This window comes from Bos indicus, chromosome 9, assembly GCF_029378745.1.
Source record: "Bos indicus isolate NIAB-ARS_2022 breed Sahiwal x Tharparkar chromosome 9, NIAB-ARS_B.indTharparkar_mat_pri_1.0, whole genome shotgun sequence".
Taxonomy (NCBI): Eukaryota; Metazoa; Chordata; class Mammalia; order Artiodactyla; family Bovidae; genus Bos; species Bos indicus.
Genome location: NC_091768.1, coordinates 47,539,086 through 47,560,998, shown reverse-complemented (window position 1 = coordinate 47,560,998; position 21,913 = coordinate 47,539,086). Strand labels below are relative to the sequence as shown.

At 37.2% G+C, this 21,913-nt stretch overlaps 1 pseudogene; it reads left to right on the top strand.

Annotated features, from left to right (window-relative positions):
- Positions 1–3,453: 3,453 nt before the first annotated feature.
- LOC109563517 (UDP-GalNAc:beta-1,3-N-acetylgalactosaminyltransferase 2-like) overlaps positions 3,454–21,913 on the top strand; it is an 82,494-nt pseudogene continuing 64,034 nt past the window's right edge.

Below are 21,913 nucleotides of genomic sequence, written 5' to 3'. Positions count from 1 at the left end.
CAGTCCATAGTTCATCAGACACTCTCTCTATCAGATCTAGGCCCTTAAATCTATTTCTCACTTCCACTGTATAATCATAAGGGATTTAATTTAGGTCGTACCTGAATGGTCTAGTGGTTTTCCCTACTTTCTTCAGTTTAAGTCTGAATTTGGCAATAAGGAGTTCATGATTTGAGCCACAGTCAGCTCCCGGTCTTGTTTTTGCTGACTGTATAGAGCTTCTCCCTCTTTGGCTGCAAAGAATATTATTATGGCCATATATAGATTAAATATGCATACCTAAAATAAAATTGAATACAAAATGGTACAGAACTCCTAAAATGTGAAGTTCTTAACTTTGCCGTCCAATATGCAAGTGCCTTTTGTACATAAAAACTGCACTCATCAGAATGGTCATCATCAAAAAGTTTACAAACAATAATCGCTGGAGAGGGTGTGGAGAAAAGGGAATGCTCTTGCACCATTGGTGAGAATGTAATTTGATACAGCCACTATGGAAGATGATATGGAGATTCCTTAAAAAACTAGGAATAAAACCACCATATGACCCAGCAACCCAGCGACACCACTCCTTGGCCTATACCCTGAGGAAACCAAAATTGAAAAAGACACTTGTATCTCATGTTCATTGCACAACCTACAATAGCTAGAATATGGAAGAAACCAAGGTGTCCAACACAGATGAATGGATAAAGAATGTGTGTATGTGGTACATATACACAATGGAATATTCAGTTCAGTTCAATCAATCGGTTGTGTCCGACTCTTTGCGACCCCATGAATTGAGCATGCCAGGTCTCCCGGTCCATCACCAACTCCCAGGTTTCACTCACACTCATGTCCATCGAGTTGGTGATGCTATCCAGCCATCTCATCCTCTGTCACCCACTTCTCCTCCTGCCCCCAATCCCTCCCAGCATCAGAGCCTTTTCCAATGAATCAACTCTTCGCATGAGGTGGCCAAAACACTGGAGTTTCAGCTTTAGCATCAATCCTTCAAAAGAACACCCAGGACTGATCTCCTTTAGGATGGACTGGTTGGATCCCCTTGCAGTCCAAGGGACTCTCAAGAGTCTTCTCCAACACCACAGTTCAAAAGCATCAGTTCTTTGATGCTCAGCTTTCCTCACAGTCCAACTCTCACATCCATATGTGACCACTGGAAAAACCATAGCCTTGACTAGATGGACCTTTGTTGGCAATGTAATGTTTCTGCTTTTTAATATGTTATCTAAGTTGGTCATAACTTTCCTTCCAAGGCGTGAACATCTTTTAATTTCATGGCTGCAATCACCATCTGCAGTGATTTTGTAGCCCCCAAAAATAAAGTCTGACATTGTTTCCACTGTTTCCCCATCTATTTGCCATGAAGTGATGGGAGAAGATGCCATGATCTTCATTTTCTGAATGTTGAGCTTTAAGCCAACGTTTTCACTCTCCTCTTTCACCTTCATCAAGAGGCTTTTTAGTTCCTTTCCACTTTCTGCCATAAGGGTGGTGTCATCTGCATCTCTGAGGTTATTGAGATTTCTCCCAGCAATCTTGATTCCAGCTTGTGCTTCTTCTAGCCCAGTGTTTCTCATGATGTACTCTGCATATAAGTTAAATAAGCAGGGTGACAATATACAGCCTTGATGTACTCCTTTTCCTATTTGGAACCAGTCTGTTGTTCCAGGTCAAGTTCTAACTATTGCTTCCTGACCTGAATGCAGGTTTCTCAAGAGGCAGGTCAGGTGGTCTGGTATTCCCATCTCTTTCAGAATTCTCCACAGTTTATTGTGATCCACACAGTCAAACGCTTTGGCATAGTCAATAAAGCAGAAATAGATGTTTTTCTGGAACTCTCTTGCTTTTTCCATGATCCAGCAGATGTTGGCAATTTGATCTCTGCTTCCTCTGTTATAAAAAGGAACACATTTAAGTCAGTTTTAATGAGGTGGATGGACCTAGAACCTATTATACATAGTAAAGTAAGTCAGAAAGAGAAAGATAACTATTGTATTCTGACATGCATAGAGGGAATCTAGAAAAATTGTACTGAAGAATTTATTTATAGAACAGCAGTGGAGAAACAGACATAGAGAATAGACTTATGGACATGGGGAGAAGGGAGGAGAGGGTGAAATGTATGGAAAGAATAACATGGAAACTTACCTTTTCATATATAAAGTACCTAGCCAACGGGATATTGCTGTATGGCTCAGGAAACTCAAACAGGGGCACTGTATCAAGCTAGAGGGGTTGAATGGGGAGGGAGATGGGAAAGAAGTTCAAAAGGGAGGGAATATATGTATACCTATGGATGATTCATGTTGAGGTTTGACAGAAAACAACAGAATTCTGTAAGGCAATTATCCTTCAATTAAAAAATAAATAATAAAAAAAAACAAGCTTTAAATCCTCTCTACCACTAGGATAAAACGCTGAATTGAGACACGGTTAATGTATCAATTTGATGAATACAATTTATGCTAATTTCAATCAGCTTTGACTTGCGGCCACGTGTGCAGACGCAGATGAGGAGGTGAGAAGACCCAGAAGGCTGGAACTGTGTCTCTATTTAAATGACTATTCCTAAAAGGTGCAGAGAGTGGAGCTATGAGAGCCTAGGGAACGGTGACAAGAGGGACATGAACACCATGGCGCTGTCCCTGCTGAATGCACCGAGCCCCACGTGCTGCTGAGCCAGTAGCTGGAGGAGGAAGTGAAGCATTGAGGTCAGTTAATATACACTATGCACCTGGGCACCTGACTGCCTTCAGGAGGAAGGAAATCCTGCACTATACTGACGGTGCAAAGAGATGAGCATGTCGCGAAACACAACACCATGACCAGCGATCTCGCCTACAGTGTCAGGCTGGCCCAGAGGGACTGGGAGAACACCATCAGTTTCCGTCCATGACACTGTGTCTCCCACCTCCAGGACAATGCCTTGCACCTAGGGGGCCTGAAGAGCCCAGGACCCCAGCATCATTTCTCCAGTCCAAGTCTGTCTGCGGAAAGGTCCAGAGGCCTCAAGGCAGCGCCTTGTCTGAGAGCGGCTCTGGGCCTGCGGAAGCCAGTTGCTTGGTGATCCTGTTTCCTACTCTGCCAGGTCTTCCACATTTTTTGGCAGAGTACACCGTGGAAGCGGGGAGTCAACATCAAACAACACTTACGTTCCTTCACAAAATCGACTGGCTGCCCCACCAAAGTGGACAGTAATGGATCCCATGAGGCCGAACCTTGCACCTTTATCCCTGAGTGCACGCACACTGGGTGGCACCTGGTCCGGCCTCCTTTGTTCGGAAATAGCAGAGCGTCTGCATCACCAGTGAGAGTGCTCGGAGCACCAGCCCGTAAGCTGCTGGCTGCCTCCGAGCTGACGCCAAGTGCCTGTTTCTCCTCCCAGGAGACCCAGCGATTGACTGCCATAGGGTACCGGTGCCTCTAAGGGCCAATCTACATCAGAAAATGTGTGACAATCTATTACTAGAAGAAGATGAGCCCTTTGTTGACACTTTCATTAAAATCTACCAAGTATATTTTTTCCAGTAAAATCACACCAAGCGGCTTTAAAAGAGAGACAAAATTATCATTCCAAGTAGACACCGTGTAGTTCTTCTCAGAAAAAGCCATTTTGAAATCCCCCTGACGGTGAAATAGGTCATGGCTTGGGTGAAATGACTGATAAATGACATTCATATAAAGGCTCCATATTCTATGCCTTTACTCAAGACTCCTAGAAAATTATGTGAATCATTGTACTCTCTCACAGACGCCACTCCTTCTCATCTATACTCTTCATTTGGACCAGAAGTTTCTCAGATTTGTAAGTTTGAAATAGATGCAAAGCTGAGTAAAATTGCAAGTTCTTTTAGTTTATCCACAGTTGTTTCTTCTGAGAATATTAGGCAACATCTAGTGCTCTGGATACATTTCTTTCAGATTAAAAAAATACATATCATATACATATATACACACACATAGATACATGCCTATGTGAGATAAATTTCTATTTCTATATGGCTTTGAGTTAGGAACATTGTTTCTTTAATATTGAAGTGTTTCTTATATAACTGTCTTTTATATTGTCATTTCATGTCATCTAAAGTATTGCCTTTTAAAAATCCCTTCATTTCTGTTATGATTCTATAATCCTTTCATGTACTAGTGTGAATCATGCAGAAATATATTTGAACAAAAGTACCGGTCTGTTGTGCCATGACAAAGCAAGGCATGGCCATAGATGACAAAATCTTGTCTAAGCCCAAAATGAGAGCTATGCATTGCAGAACTTGAATAGGCCCTTGTGTTCATGTCAAAACAAATTCATCTTAATTCCTAGGAAACAGACTCAAAGTTCATAGTTACTGAATAATGACAGAATAACATCATTGGTCATTTATAGAGGACTGCACATACTGTGACTGCACTAGAACTGATTTTTATTTAACAGTTTCTTGTATCGCAAACTAATTTCTCAATTTTCTTAAGTTTTCTTAGTTTCAATTTTTATCTTCTCATAAGTTCTTATTTAGTAGTACCATTTTGAAAGAACTGCAATGTTTAATTTAGGCCATTTTGCTACTCATGATCAAACCATGAAAAGATTGTGAAGTGCAGTGTGAAAATTTCCACTCAATGAATAAAAAACTCATATGAAATGTATAAACTGAGTAAGAAAATGTTAATGAATATTTGATTTCTTGAACAAAATGTAGGAAGGTCAAAAATAGATTTAGAAGGTGATAATTTTAAATCTTTAGAAACACTTCAAGCAAACCTAAAATAAATAAGACTTATTAATAGAAGACAAATGCAAAGCTTGAACTTGCAAACGTACAAGAAACCCCAACAAAAACCATACATTTGATCATGAAGATAAACCTTTAAGCTGCAAACATGAAAAATCTTGTGACTACACATTTCTGATTACAATTCACTAGTATTGGAATTAACAAAAGAGGGATAGCCAAACAACCAAATTTTCCTGCTCAGATATTTAGTGCAAGAAACAGGCAAAAGCAAAACATATATTTAATACAAAAATGAAATTAAAGCAAATGTTAAATTTTTTGAGATTAATCAAACTTTATTGCAGAGCTTGTGTGGAAATTTAAACACTTAAATATCTTTATTGAAAAATATGAAAAGCTGAAAATAACTTAGCAAAGACATTAACTCAATAAGTTAGAAAACATGACAAAATAATCTTTAAAATGGAAGAAATATGAACATATAGTGGTATGAAGCAAAATCACAGAGTATAACTTATCAGTAAAATGAGAATATTTTATCATAAAACCTATATACATGAAACTAAACAGACATTTAAAGGAACTAAGTATGAAAAAAATAATTATTTAAAAAAGGAAAACATAAATGTAAGACAGTGAGATTTTAAATAATTAAGAAATTAAAACATTTTTATATTAATAATTTTAATTAGAGATAAAAGGACTTAATCCAGTGAAAAACGTAAATAGAAACCCCTGAAGAATAAGTAGAGTACATGCATATATTAATAATTTTGTAAGATCATTGAAAATAAACAAAAATTTGATACATAGATTTGTGGTTAGACTTAAAGGAACAAACCAAGATTACTGGGGCCCAGGGGACTAAAAACCAAGGAACTTCATTACCACACATAGGTGGAAGGTAAAAAGAACTGTATTATGGGAACCTGGGAAAAATTCAAGTCTACAAAATAGATCCTTTACCAAGAGTTGTAGCCCTTGGAAAAAGGATGGCTCCTGCTAAAATTTCAGTCCTAGAGAAAAGAATCAAGAAATAAGTACACTTGATTCTGCTGTCAACCTCTTCCATTAGGTGGATACAAAGGGGACCCAGAGTGTACAAAACAAGGTTCATGACAGTAATAGAGGTCAGCCTCCTAGGCCTAGAATAGGTAATTGGAAGATAGAGAAGTCTCTGAAGTGGCAAATACAAGTTGTCCCATTGCAGAAAAAGTAGTCCAATCAAACTTGAATATTGGTAGAGTAATCTTTGGATATGACATACCCTTTCAAAGCACTGTTTAGATTTGTTGTATCTTATGGACTATGCCAAAGCTTTTGACTGCGTGAATCACAATAAACTGTGGAAAATTCTGAAAGAGATGGGCATACCAGACCACCTGACATGCCTCTGGAGAAACCTATATGCAGGTCAGGAAGCAACAGTTAGAACTGGACATGGAACAACAGACTGGTTACAAATAGGAAAAGGAATACACAAGGCTGTATATTGTCACCCTGCTTATTTAACTTATATGCAGAGTACAACATAAGAAATGCTGGGCTGGAAGAAGCACAAGCTGGAATCAAGATTGCTGGGAGAAATCTCAGTAACCTCAGAGATGCAGATGACACCACCCTTATGGCTGAGAGAGAAGAAGAGCTAAAGAACCTCTTGATGAAAGTGAAAGACAAGAGTGAAAAAGTTGGCTTAAAACTCAACATTCAGAAAATGAAGATCATGGCATCTGGTCCCATCAGTTCATGGGAAATAGATGGGGAAACAGTGGAAACAGTGTCAGACTTTATTTTTGGGGGCTCCAAAATCACTGCAGATGGTGACTGCAGCCATGAAATTAAAAGACGTTTGTGCTTTGGAAGGAAAGTTATGACCAACCTAGATAGCATATTCAAAAGCAGAGACATTACTTTGCCAACAAAGGTCCATCTAGTCAAGGCTATGGTTTTTCCAGTGGTCATGTATGGATGTGAGAGTTGGACTGTGAAGAAGGCTGAGCACCAAAAAATTAACACTTTTGAACTGTGGTGTTGGAGAAGACTCTTGAGAGTCCCTTGGACTGCAAGGAGATCCCATCAGTCCATTCTAAAGGAGATCAGTCCTGGGTGTTCATTGGAAGGACTGATGCTAAAGCTGAAACTCCAATACTTTGGTCACCTCATGTGAAGAGCTGACTCATTGGAAAAGACCCTGATACTGGGAGGGATTGGGAGCATGAGGAGAAGGGGACGACAGAGGATGAGATGGCTAGATGGCATCACTGACTTGATGGACGTGAGTCTGAGTGAACTCCAGGAGTTGGTGATGGACAGGGAGACCTGGCGTGCTGTGATTCTTGGGGTCACAAAGAGTCAGACACGACTGAGAGACTGAACTGAACTGAACTGAATGCTATCTATTATGTATAGCTTATACGCAGAGTACATCATGAGAAACGCTGAGCTGGAAGAAACACAAGCTGGGATCAAGATTGCCGGGAGAAATATCATTAACCTCATATATGCAGATGACACCACCCTTATGGCTGAGAGAGAAGAAGGGCTAAAGAACCTCTTGATGAAAGTGAAAGAGGAGAGTGAAAAAGTTGGCTTAAGGCTCAACATTCAGAAAACTAAGATCATGTTATCTGGTCCCATCACTTCATGGCGAATAGATGGAGAAACAGTTGAAACAGTGGCAGACTTTATTTTTTTGGGGCTCCGAAATCACTGCAGATGCTGACTGTGGCCATGAAATTAAAGACGCTTGCTCCTTGGAAGAAAAGTTATGAGCAACCTAGATAGCATATTAAAAAGCAGAGACATTACTTTGCCAAGAAATGTCAAAACTATGGCTTTTCCAGTAGTCTTTTATGGATGTGAGAGTTGGACTATAAAGAAAGCTGAGTGCTGAAGAATTGATGCTTTTGAACTGTGGTGTTGGAGAAGACTCTTGAGAGTCCCTTGGACTGTAAGGCGATCCCACCAGTTTATCCTAAAGAAAATCAGTCCTGAGTGTTCAATGGAAGGACTGATGTTGAAGCTGAAACTCCAATACTTTGGCTACCTTATACAAAGAACTGACTCATTTGAAAAGAGCCTGGTACTGGGAAAGATTGCAAGCGGGAGGAGAAGAGGACAACAGGCTGACATGGTTGGATGGTATCACCGACTCAATGGAGATGAATTTGAATAAACTCTGGGAGTTGGTGATGGACAGGGAGGCCTGGCATGCTGCAGTCCATTGTTGCAAAGAGTCGGACATGACTGAACAACTGAACTGAACTGATGCTGTCTATTATACATTATTTTCACAGTTGTATTAAGTAGATTATTTAGTATTAGTAATAGTTGAGTTGCTTTTCATTTGTTTCTCCCTTTTATGGCTTTTGATATTCATTTTTAAAAGCATATTTACTATTATACCTCTTTTGTCTTATTGCCCCAGAACCTTTGTTTCAGTCTTAAATCATAGTAATGATAAACTCTAACCTTGTTGGTAATTTGCATGCATATACTTCTTCAACTTTGAGTATTGTTTATGCTATAAACCAAGTAGGTAGGTTTTGGTCTTTCCAGGTGGCACCATGGGTAAAGAATCCACCTGCAATGCAGGAGATGCAGGGAGATGTGGATTTGATCCCTAGGTCAGGAAGATCCCCTAGAGGAGGGCATGGCAACCCACTCCATATTCTTGCCTAGAGAATCCCACGGACAGAAGAACCCAGTGGGATACAGTCTATTGGGTTGCAGAGTTGGACACAACTGAAGCAACTGAGCATGCACACACAAATAGCTTTTGATAGCATTAAGCATTTTTTTAACTGAAATTGTATTTTGTGTTTATAGTATATGCTGCATACTAAGTTTTCAAATCATATATAAAATGATATCCACCAAGATAGGCACATAGACACATTATTACAATATGTTACTATAGTAACATAGTCCTTGCTAGAAATGGATTTATTGAAAAATTTTAGTAAAGGAGGGGTTTGGTCAGTAAGATAATATAACAGGCAGTATCTCACTTGTGTCTCTCCAGCTACCTGTGGATAAAAATGCCTTTGTATGAGCATTGGGATCCAAATAGGAGGTTCTGAAACCCTCATGAAGCCCAAGACTGAAGAGAAATACTTTGAGAAGACACACCATGCCCTGGTGGCAGACTTACTATGGTCCTGGCTACAGGCCCAGAAAGAGCCCCATTCCCCTGTAGACTCATCTACATCCATGTTTGGCCTTGACTGTGGCTCTAGTTCCACTCATAGAGTGACCTTGGAGGAGTAATGTGTGCCTGTGTCACAGGCAACAGACTGAAACTTATTTTACAAGGCCAGAATACCCTGATACCAAAGCCCTATGAGGCACTGCAAGAAAATAATATCCCTGGTAACCATATATGTGAAAATTCTCAGCAAAATATAGCAAGCTGAATTCAACAGCACATTTAAAGGATAATGCAGAAATATCTAATGAGATTAATCCCTAGGGTGCAAGGATAGTTCAACATATGCAAATCAGTATTTGTGAACACCACATTAATAGAATGAAGGACAAAAATTACATGATCATCTGGGTAGAAAAAGAAAAAAACTATATTTGAAAAAATTTAGCATCTTTTCATGACAAACTCTCAACAAATTAAGTGTAGAAGGAATATACCTTCTCATAATAAAAGCTCTATATGTCAAGTATACCGTGTGATATCTTACTCAATGGCGAAAAGCAGAAAATTTTCTTTTCAAGTTCTGGAACAACTCAGGTTTACCCAGTCTCATCACTTCTACTCAACACAATACTTAAGAGTCCTAGCCAGAGCAATTAGGCATGAAAAATAAATGAAAGACACATATATTTTAAAGGAAGAATACAAATTGTATCTGATTTCAGATGGCATGATCTTATTTGTAGAAAACCCTAAGTTCTCCACCAAAAGATATTAGAGCTAGTACACAAATTTATTTATTATAGGATACAAAATTAGTTGTGTTTCTACATACTAACAACAACTATTGGAAAAAGATATTAAGAAAACATTCCCATTATAATACAATAACATCAAAAAATAAAATAAGATAAAGTAGATACTTAGGAATAAGTTCACTAACAAAATGAAAGATCTGTACAATGAAAATTGTAAGACATAGATGAAAATAATTGAAGTAAAAAGAAATAAAAGATATTTTGAGTCCATAGGAAGAATTTGTTCAGTCACTAAATCATGTCAACTATTTGTGACCCCATGGACTGCAGCACACCAGGCTTTCCAGTCCTTCACTATCTTCTGGAATTTTCTCAAACTCATGTCCATTGAGTTGGTGATGCCATCCAATCATCTCATCCTCTGTTGCCCCCTACTCTTCCTCCCCTAAGTCTTTTCTAACATCAGGGTCTTTTCCAGTGAGTCAGCTCTTCCCATCAGGTGACCAAAGTATTGGAGCTTCAGCTTCAGTCCTTCTAGTGCCTATTCAGGGTAGATTTCCTTTAGGATTGACTGTTTTGATCTGCTTGCAGTTCAAAGGACTCTCAAGAGTCTTCTCCTGCACCACAGTTCTAAAGCATCAATTCTTTGGTGCTCAACCTCCTTTATGGTCCAGCTTTCACATCCATACATGACTACTGAAAAACCATAGCTTTGGCTAGATGGACCTTTGTGGGCAAACAGATGTTTCTGCTTTTTAATACATTGTCTAAGTTTGTCATAGCTTTTCTTCCAAGGAGCAAGAGTCTTTTAATTTCATGGCTGAAGTCACTGTCCACAGTGATTTTGGAGCCCAAGAAAATAAAATCTGTCACTGCTTTCACTTTTTTCCCAGGCATTTGCCATGAAGTGATGGGACTAGATGCCAGGATCTTACTTTTTTGAATGCTGAGTTTTAATCCATCTTATTTGCTGTCTTCTTTTATCCTCATCAAGAGGTTGTTTAGTTCCTCTTCTCTTTCTGCCATTAGAGTAGTATCATCTGCATATCTGAGGTTATTTCTCCTGGCAACCTTGATTCCAGAAGAATTAATATTGTTAAATGCCCGTACTGTCAAAGTAATCTACAGAATTGATGGAATCTCTTTCTAAATTCTGATGGTATTTTTCACAGAAAAAAAGAAGGAAAAGGAAAAAAAAAAAAAAAACTAAAATGAGATAACAAAAGACTTTTTTTTTTTAGTTTCTGCTGTCCAATGAAGTAAATCAGCTATATGTATACATATACCCACCTTCTCTTTGAACTCCCTTGTACTGTCTTCATCCCACCCATCTAGGTCAGGGAGCACTGAGCTGAGCTCTCTGTGTGTTATAGCAGGTTACTCTATTTTACATATGGTAGCGTATTTATGTCAAACCTAAACTCACAATTCATCCCACAATTCATCACAATTTCCTTTCCTTCACTGTCTCCTGACATCCATTCTCAATGTCTGTGTCTCTATTCCTGCCCTGGAACTAGATTTTTATAGATTCAACACATATTTATTAATGTGTGATATTTGTTTTTCTCTTTCTTATTTATTCCATGCTGTATGACACATTCTATTTCCACCCACATTTCTACAGGTGACCTAATTTGTTCCTTTTTATGACTAAGTAATATTCCATTGTATATATGACAAACATGATTTCAGGTTGAAAACTGCACCATTGTATGAAAAATGTCAGACTAGGTAGTAAAGGCAGGCTAAAGCAATTGACTAAATATATGAATGTTTACCAGACTTCCCAGATGGTGCTAGTGTTAGAGAACCTACTTGCCAATGCAGGTGATGTAAGAGACACAGGACCATCACTGGGCTGGGTAGAGCCCCTGGAGGAGGGCATGGCAACCTACTCCAGTATTCTTGCCTGGAGAATCCCATGGACAAAGGAGCCTGGCAGGCTGCAGTCCATGGGGTCACAAAGAGTTGGATATGACTGAAGTGACTTAGCATGCACACATGAATGTTTACCAGAACAATTATACTGTTATGCTGTTTATTCTCAAATGGTCAATATAAAACGTTTTAAAGTTAATCAGTATTAACTGGGCTTTTAAATACACTGAGCTATATTATATTTATTTATTTTGTCCAAGGTAATATAGTTCTTCAAAATAAGTTTGCTCCCACTTTCCTCATCTGATACAATTATATTATTTGTCACAAACAACAAGCATCATGTAGGGAAAAGAGAGTCTCTTACATTTTCTGTGATACTCTGTGATGCTTTCTCTGTCATTGGCATGAATCAAGTTGTAAACTTCCTGACAAAGTCAATGTGAACAAGCGAACTCAATTTAATGTTTGGTTGAAGATGTTCTTGGCCTACCTCAGAGGTCAAGGTGGGGTAATCCTTTTAACTTCCATGGCAAGTTTGAGGAGGGGTGAATTTGAAAGCAAAACATAAAGAGATATTTGGGGAAAAAATGCAGAAATGAAAGCTTTGGAGGACATTGAGACATTTTCATCATGCTCTTTCCAAAGTCATCATATACAATTCTCCTCAACTCTCAAATCTGTAGCTCCTTGGTTTCTTTATTACACCAGAGTTCTTTCTCTATTTACATGTATGATTGAGCCTCCTCATCTTTTAGTTTTTACACCTCAGAGAGACCTTCCATAGCTGTCTTGTATATGTAGACTCCCCTTGCCCTCCACCACTCTTATTTTTAACAAAATCTTGTGTTGTTTCCTATAAACCATACATCACAGTTTGATTTCTAAATTAGCTTTACATCAGACTTGTGTAAAAACGTGTACTTGTGTTTGTTTTTTGTCTATTTCTCCTTGTATAAAATATGTTCCACAAGAGTATAGGCTTTGCAACTTTTTTCAAAACTCCAGAACCTGATATAGTGTCAGATAACTAGGAGAGGCTTGTAGGTACTTTTTAATTAATTGATGATAATATTGTTGTCTATAATTAACCATGGGAGAAGACGTGTGAAAGTCATGTACCTCTATATTATAGGCAAAGAAAAGTAACCAGAATTTATAGTCCATGAATATTAAAAACCTAAAAAATCAAGCTGAAAGGCAAAATATACAATACAAAACAAGGAAATAATGCAAGATATTTATATACATGAATATGTTGGCACTAGAATGGGCCTTACTGAATATTATCTAGTGCAATTCCCATGTTAAGTAATTACAAAAATAAATACATAAGAGTAATAAATGACTGAGCTTTGCAAATAGGCTTACCTGTCTCAGAAAAGTCTTACTAATATAGTACACAGACTTGTTATAGGAACAGGCTGTGTATATCCTAATCTATTTCAATAATGTATTTTATTTATATATATTATACTTTCACATATTAATTCAGTTTATCTCTAGTTATGTAACTTGCATGCTTCTGTGTGTTTTTGAGTTTTGAGTGGAGTGAATACATTATATATCTCTATTTGAGCATGACTTATATTGCTCTGTTTTAGCCATAGACTCTTTTCCTTTCTTATCATTAAAATTGTGCTAAAATAAAATTAATCTAACTCCATTCAAATTTACCTAAAAGAATATACAATAATACAAGAATATACAAATAATACAAGAATATACAATAATACAAAAAGAGTTGTTACACTCAAGTAATATCTATTAGTGCCGAAGAATTGATGCTTTTGAACTGTGGTGCTGGAGGAGACTCTCGAGAGTCCCTTGGACTGCAAAGAGATTCAACAAGTCCATCCTAAAGGAGACAATAATAGCAAATGAAGCAACTGACAAACAACTAATCTCAAAAATATACAAGCAACTCCTACAGCTCAACTCCAGAAAAATAAATGACCCAATCAAAAAATGGGCCAAAGAACTAAACAGACATTTCTCCCAAGAAGACATACAGATGGCTAACAAACACATGAAAAGATGCTCAACATCACTCATTATCAGAGAAATGCAAATCAAAACCACTATGAGGTACCATTTTACACCAGTCAGAATGGCTGTGATCCAAAAGTCTACAAGTAATACATGCTGGAGAGGGTGTGGAGAAAAGGGAACCCTCTTACACTGTCGGTGGGAATGCAAACTAGTACAGCCACTATGGAGAACAGTGTGGAGATTCCTTAAAAAACTGGAAATAGAACTGCCTTATGATCCAGCAATCCCACTGCTGGGCATACACACTGAGGAAACCAGAAGGGAAAGAGACACGTGTACCCCAATGTTCATCGCAGCACTGTTTATAATAGCCAGGACATGGAAGCAACCTAGATGTCCATCAGCAGATGAATGGATAAGAAAGCTGTGGTACATATACACAATGGAGTATTACTCAGCCATTAAAAAGAATACATTTGAATCAGTTCTAATGAGGTGGATGAAACTGGAGCCTATTATACAGAGTGAAGTAAGCCAGAAAGAAAAACACCAATAGAGTATACTAACACATATATATGGAATTTAGAAAGATGGTAACAATAACCCTGTGTACGAGACAGCAAAAGAGACAGTGATGTATAGAACAGTCTTATGGACTCTGTGGGAGAGGGAGAGGGTGGGAAGATTTGGGAGAATGGCATTGAAACATGTAAAATATCATGTATGAAACGAGTTACCAGTCCAGGTTCAATGCACGATACTGGATGCTTGGGGCTAGTGCACTGGGATGACCCTGAGGGATGCTATGGGGAGGGAGGAGGGAGGAGGGTTCAGGATGGGGAACACATGTATACCTGTGGCAGATTCATTTTGATATTTGACAAAACTAATACAATTTTGTAAAGTTTAAAAATAAAATAAAATTGTAGTTGGAAAAAAAAAAGAAGTAAAACAAACAAACAAAAAAAAAATAAAAAAATAAAAAAAAATAAAGGAGACCAGTCCTGGGTGTTCATTGGAAGGACTGATGCTGAGGCTGAAACTCCAATACTTTGGCCACCTCATGTGAAGAGTTGACTCATTGGAAAAGACCCTGATGCTGGGAGGGATTGGGGGCAGGAGGAGAAGGGGACGAGAGAGGATGAGATTGCTGGATGGCATCACCAACTCCATGTACATGAGTTTGGGTGAATTCCAGAAGTTAGTGATGGACAGGAAGGCTTGGCATGCTGCAATTCATGGGGTCGCGAAGAGTCGGACACAACTGAGCGACTGAACTGAACTGAACTGAACTGAGCTCTAAAAATTACCACTTTAAAAATATTACTTATCCTTTTTCCTGAGAATGAGAAGAGTGACAGGAGTTGCCCATAATCTCACTGTCTTGGTTCTAGATCCCCCAAACTATTATTCTGTTTTGTATTCCAAATTTATTTCCCATTTCACCTCAAAATTATCCTTTGAACACGGAGGTCAGTCTGTTATATGTCAGTTTCTTTTCTTCAAGTGTCACTTTCTCCTTGAAAGTTTTTTGTTTTGCTTTGTTTTTCATTTCTTACTGACTTCTGGTCTCACTAGCAATTTCCAGTATTATTTTCTCTAGGTGCAATATATGCAGTTATATTTAGTTTTCATATCTCCACTGAAACTCAAGTATAACAGCCACAGTGATCAATTGTGTATTTCCAAGTCATTCAAAGTTATAGAAAATAATTTAATAACATAAAATCTTGCCTTCTGAAAGAATGGCTCACCAGTGCTTCTTTGTACCCAAGGATACCCTTTTCACAAAATACAAACTTCCAATACTCACAGTATCAAGGTCTCAAGCTAACTGATTATTCTTCTAAAGCAGGGCTACATTTCAGATTGCTGTTTTAACAGATGGTAAGATAAAAGGAGACTAGGGATAAATGTTTCATATGGAGTGATTCTTTTTCTCAGCTACTTTACCTGCTAAACTTACTTTCTAAGAGTGTAGGCCTCCAGGGCAAGGACTTGTCTTCTTTATGCCTTTTGTGTGGCTGCAACAAATGATAAGTAACAATGTTTAACACATTATGGTAACACAGTGCATTTCTTTAGTATAGAGTATTTTTTCAGTCTATACATTTAACTTTATCCAGAATTTACTCCATGTTATTTATTTATTTTTTTTAAGTTGGCTATCTTATAATAAGCAGTGAGGTAAAGTCAGATGAATTTTCTTTTACAGGGCCCTGTTTTAATGACCTATTAATTTGAAACAACTTGAGAGGAAAGTTTAAAATTCTATTAGAAGAATTCCTTATGCACTACTAATAACTAAAAACATGGTTTTGTTTCTTATTGGTTCTTCATTTAATTACAGTTAAACATGTTTATACAATTCATTGTATGATGTACAGTGTAAAAATGTAAAAGATGATCCTTCTTATTTTCCTGCTTTTAAAGTATCTAGATTTTTCCTAACATAAGTAAATTTATAATTGATGTGGAATATATGTAGAGACTTTCAATATTTCATTACACATCAATTTAGTAAGAGGTAGTTGAGAATATGACTAGCACTACTTAGGGACTGGTTCATTTTAGAGATTTATATTAATGGATATTCTTAAACTTTGTTCATGCTTTATCTATTATAGTATTCCCCAATGATTGCGTGAGTAAAAACAGAATCTTCAGAAGCAAAGTCATAAGACTATTAGATACTCAAAGAAAGACTACTTTTGGCATGGAATAGGTTGATTACAATATACATTAACTATGTTAAAGATATTAGGGAGACTTCACTAGTGGTCCAAAGGTTAAGACTCTGAGCTCCCAATGCATGGGGCATGGGTTCTACCTCTGGTCAGTCTGGTCAGGGAACTAAGATCCCACTGCTAAGATCTTACATGCTCCATGGCATGGTAAAAAAAAAAAAAAAAAGTTAGGTAGATAAAGGAAGGAAGTAAATAGAAGTCTGTCCAAATTTCATGCTTTTTATATAGCATCTTAGCTACAGTGGATATAAATCAATAAATACATGCATACCTGAACACAGGAAGTATACAAAAGTAATTTTAGTATTATACTTATTGTATTGTTATCATTTGTTTTTCTTTTAATGATTTGCTCCCTTCCAAATACCTTCTATTTACCTACCTATTTATCATCTAATTTTCTCTCTACAGGGTCAAAGATTTAGCTGGAAATAGGAATCTACACTCAAATAAAATATAGAAACCCCCTTTGTCTGCAGGGAATATATTCCAGTACCCCCAGTGGATGCTTGAAATGGATGACTGTACCAGATGCTACATGTCCTGTGTTTTTCTCTTATGCATACAAACCTATGATGCAGTTTAATTTATGAATGAAGCACAGTGAGAGAACATCTGAGTTCCCGACATCACTACTCATGTGCTCCAGGGCCATAATTAAGTAAAATAAGGGTTACTTGAACACAAGCACTGACTGTGAAACTTGGAAGGTGATCTGATGACTGAGACAGCCACTAAGTGACTAATGGGTGGGTAGCATATTCAGCATGGATACACTGGACAGAGGGATGATTCACATCCTGGGAGCAACAGGGTGGGATGGTGTGAGATTCATCATGCTACTCAAAATGGCCTGTGATTTAAAACTTATAAATTGCTTATTTCTGGAATTTTACATTTACTATTTTCAAATCTTGGTCGATCACAGGTAACTGAAAGCACAAAAAGCAAGCCCGTGGAGAAGGGGGACTACTGTAGAAAGGCCAACAATACTGTTCATCTTAACGAAAATTCTTAGTTTTCCTAAAATGGATGGCTCACAATGATCCCACATGAAATATTTCATGACATAGATGTACTTCTCAATAAGTTCAGCATCTGAGATGTTAATTCTTTATACTTCAATGATAATTTAGAAAGAAGCAAATTCCATAAACTGTTGTTGCAATTAGATACCTCCCACTACACATGAATCTTTAATATCAGATTGTTTTATCTGCATCAAGAAACTCATGCTTTTCTACCCATAAGTGGAACAAAATAAAGTTTACTGAAATTTATTGTTTTTATTTTTTTGAATATTCTATTTACTTGGTCCCTCAATACATTTCTAATATGTCCTAGTAAGTACTGTATTTTCCCTCTATTTTATTTCATTGCAATATAGTTTGTTTTTAAAATGCTTTTCTTCAAAAATAAAGCAGTGCCAGTATACTGAAAAACAGTAAACTGCTAAGGATGTTGTATGTTGCTGGTCTGTTCTCAGAAGGCCAGAAGGCCATGGAAAGGTCTGCATTTGGGAAAGCTATAGCTGCAGATTGTACTCTCTGGATCCAAAAGCACTAGGAAACATACCGAAAACAAGCCAATCAGCAATCATATCCTATGGTGCTGTTAGGATTTGACTACATTCTGCAACATGTACTATTTATTCTTTTGTGGCTTCTCTTTATGTCCTGGTGAAGCTTTATACCCATACTGACAGACAAATTTTGTGCACAAAGAAAGCAAAATCATGACTTAATGTAGATTTGTATTTCCTAAGGGTCAAGTTTCCTGAGGCTCAAGTTGCCTTTGAGGAAATAGACAATAAATATTAGCATGTGATTAGGATACAATGGAGTCATTTGGTATCATTAAGGAAAATATATACCGTATTGCAACTGGAGAGGCACTGTTCCTTGTTTGTAGGAAAGGTCACTTGAATAAACTGTAGTCAGGGATATGTTGGGGCTTTTAAGGTATTTGAAGAAAACAATGATTATCAGGATAAAAACCTTGGATAAAAATCCTGAATAAAACTGATTCTGTTAGCAGCACCATTTCCAGGAAAAGATAGTTATACTATTAAAAATCTCCTTGATACTCATAACAAACAAACTGATTATTGTAAGCTTCACAAAGCCAAATTTCACTTTCATTATGGAATGAATCGGTGAAAGCCAGAGATACATATCAATGCCTTATAGATGTCTTTTTTTTTAATTTTTTTATTATTATTATTTTTTTTACTTTACAATATTGTATTGGTTTTGCCATACATCAACATGCATATAAATAAAAATTTAAAAATAAGTATATATGTATAGGGTAATCTTGAATTCAGTTCAGTTCAGTCGCTCAGTCGTGTCCGACTCTTTGTGACCCCAAAATCGCAGCATGCCAGGCCTCCCTGCCCATCACCAACTCCTGGAGTTCACTCAAACTCACGCCCATTGAGTCGGTGATGCTATCCAACCATCTCATCCTCTGTCGTCCCCTTTTCCTCCTGCCCTCAATCCCTCCCAACATCAGGGTGCTTTCCAATGAGTCAACTCTTCGCATGAGGTGGCCAAAGTACTGGAGTTTCAGCCTCAGCATCAGTCCTTCCAATGAACACCCAGGACTGGTCTCCTTTAGGATGGGCTGAATGGATCTTCTTGCAGTCCAAGGGACTTGCAAGAGTCTTCTCCAACACCACAGTTCAAAAGCATCAATTCTTTGGCGCTCAGCCTTCTTCACAGTCCAACTCTCACATCCGTACACGACCACTGGAAAAACCATAGCCTTTCCTAGATGGATCTTTGTTGGCAAAATAATATCTCTGCTTTTTAATATTCTATCTAGGTCGGTCATAACTTTCCTTCCAAGGAGTAGGCATCTTTTAAATTCATGGCTGCAGCTAATAGTTTAAATCAATTCTAGCTGAAATAACTCTTGAGTGTAAATGATAATTCAATGCTTTTATGACTAAATTCTTATTCTATAAGTTAGTGACATATTTTGTGTTCTATTGATCACACACTGAGATTTCGAAAAAAATGATTTATAGCATGTGTTTCCTACCTTATGATCTGGTTTATTTGACTTCAACACTATAAGATTGTCTGAAAGCTTATTTCTGTTTTTTGAGATTCTGTTTTGATGTGGTGGCAACATGTTTTTAAGGAAGGAGAGAGACAATAACATAATTGCTGGACAGGATGAAGTAACAGAATTCAAGTGAATATCAGTTTGAAGTCACTGAACAATTTGTGTTGATATAAGATAAAATCTCAATAAAGATATTAGAATTATGAGAATTCAAATTCAAAATATCACACTGAAGAAATATTTCAAAATTTCAGGAGGAAACTGAACATACACATTTTAAAGGAATGAATTTTTATGCACGAATATGTGTGAAAATGTAAATGTTTAGCTGATAATCTAACATATTAAGTTATTAAAAAGAAAAATGTCTAGAATATTTTTAGTAATGTTGGGGGCGCATGTAATTTGCTCGATTTTGTCTTGTTACAACAAAAATTTAAAGTGATGGACGGACCAGTGTTAAAGACCCATGTAATTTCCTCAGACAGACCAATGTTACAGCTCTGTGTTACAGCTCAATTTTATTTATAAAGCAAAGGTGAATACATCCTTGAGGTGTGAGGGTGGGCTGACCCAAAAGACGTGAAGAGAAGTCCCTAGCCCAATTTTGGCTCCTCTTTTTATATGTTTTTTTTCCCCCTCCCTCTGGGCCTACCCTGTGTAAATTGGGCTAGCCAGGAGTGCTGTTTGTTCTACCTGAGGTCCTCATTCCAGTCTTCAGACCTTCCTTTGTTTTATTTTCACAGGCTTTTCCCTTCCTAGTCTTTTAGCCACCACCACTCTGGACTCCATTTTCCTATTCTAACTACCTAACAGTAACATAAATATTATAACAGAATTTTAATAAGCTGTGATAGGATGCACATATTTATCTCTACCCATCCAACTTTCACAATTCATATATATATATATATACATATATATATATATATATATATATATATATATATATATATAAAAGACTAAATCTTCATAGATAGATACAGGAAACAAAAATGACCACAGATGAGAAATGCTAACCAAGTTTGCCAAAGAAAGTAAATGTACAAATAATAAATGACATAGGGTTTGCTGTATCTATCTGAAGTGCCTAAATGAGTGTCCAAGATAAGGTGGAGAATAGTCCAAGAATCCCATAGGTTTCTTCCAGAGAATTCCTTCCAAATGCTCAGTGACTTGGGACCAATGCATCTCTCTGGAAGAATGTGTGCAAGGCAGAGATGCTGAAAGGAGGACTGCTTGAACATCTATGAAGATAATTGATAACCCTGTCACTAGCTAGCTAAGGGACTGCTTTCCTCCACTTCTGTCAAAAAAAGAAATCTGCTTCTTTGGAAAAGTGAATAAGAGAAATTCTGTCCTGGGCCCATTGAACACTGATGAAGCTGAGGAAAAGAAAAAAAAAGTGTCTTACACCATAAAACTTCTGATCTTCACCTCAAACCTTCTAAGCATACCTGGCCAAGCTTAGAATCCTTTTTAGGAAACTAAGCAGTTCAAGAGAGAGCCCATACATATAGGTTCTGGTGATGGGAATGGATACTCCACATAAATCAGCCAGGTCTTGTACTGCACAGTGGACCTAAAGGTCCATCAGTTTATAAATTGTTCATGCATCTGAGCCTTCTGGAAGCTTTGAATGCCTAATTCATAGGTATGAAAATATACACACCGAGAATCATCAGTTGTTGAAAAATATCTCAAAAAAAAAAAAAAAAAAGATGGATTGAAACAACAAAAAAATACCTCTTATTTTAAAAAAAAATGTATTTATATGACAACTTTCCTCCTACATACATCCCGATGCTAAGAATAATTATTATTAAAGATTTTACAACACTGACTTAACAGATATCCTTTATACCACACAGAGAAAGATCATTAGTGTATTTATGCTTTTAAAAGCCACATTGTATGAAACTCACTGCATGGGTTATGGTCATTAAGACCTATGGAACTCAAGAAAACATTTTCCTATTTTGACAAGTTTATGATATTCATTATTGAAGTGCCAGGATGTTTCTGTCAGGTTTGCTAGCCATAGACATTATTCTCATTTGCAGTCAGTAACTTGACTGGCAGGCAACTCCTAGAGAAAGTGAGGATATTTAACTGCTAGCTTTGCCACACTACATCATTTTACTTCATCTTTCAAGCATTTTTCATATGACACAGCACAGAAAATGCCACAGAACACTGCTTCATAATTAGTTTCCTATTTCCTTTTGATATTTTTTTTTTTATGAGAGGCTCTATATCTTATTACAATATGTCATCCTAACACTGTGTAGCCTATTGAAGATTTTATGTTGTGTCTTCCTTTCTTCTTTAAAACGGGGAGGGAGGTTATGGCACATTTTCAATGTAATTAATAATTCTCAGAGTCCAAAAACTATCTCCCTTAATTGCCAAATGTCAGGTTATAATATTTATTATTTTCAGTCTTCATTTAAGTCATGGTGTTGTTAGGAAAAACCCTTTTCATATATCACATATTGTTATATTGCAGTGGGTGAATTGTGATGCCATTTTGCTTTGATTGCTCCAATTCTACCCATAATTCCAACATCCAACAGT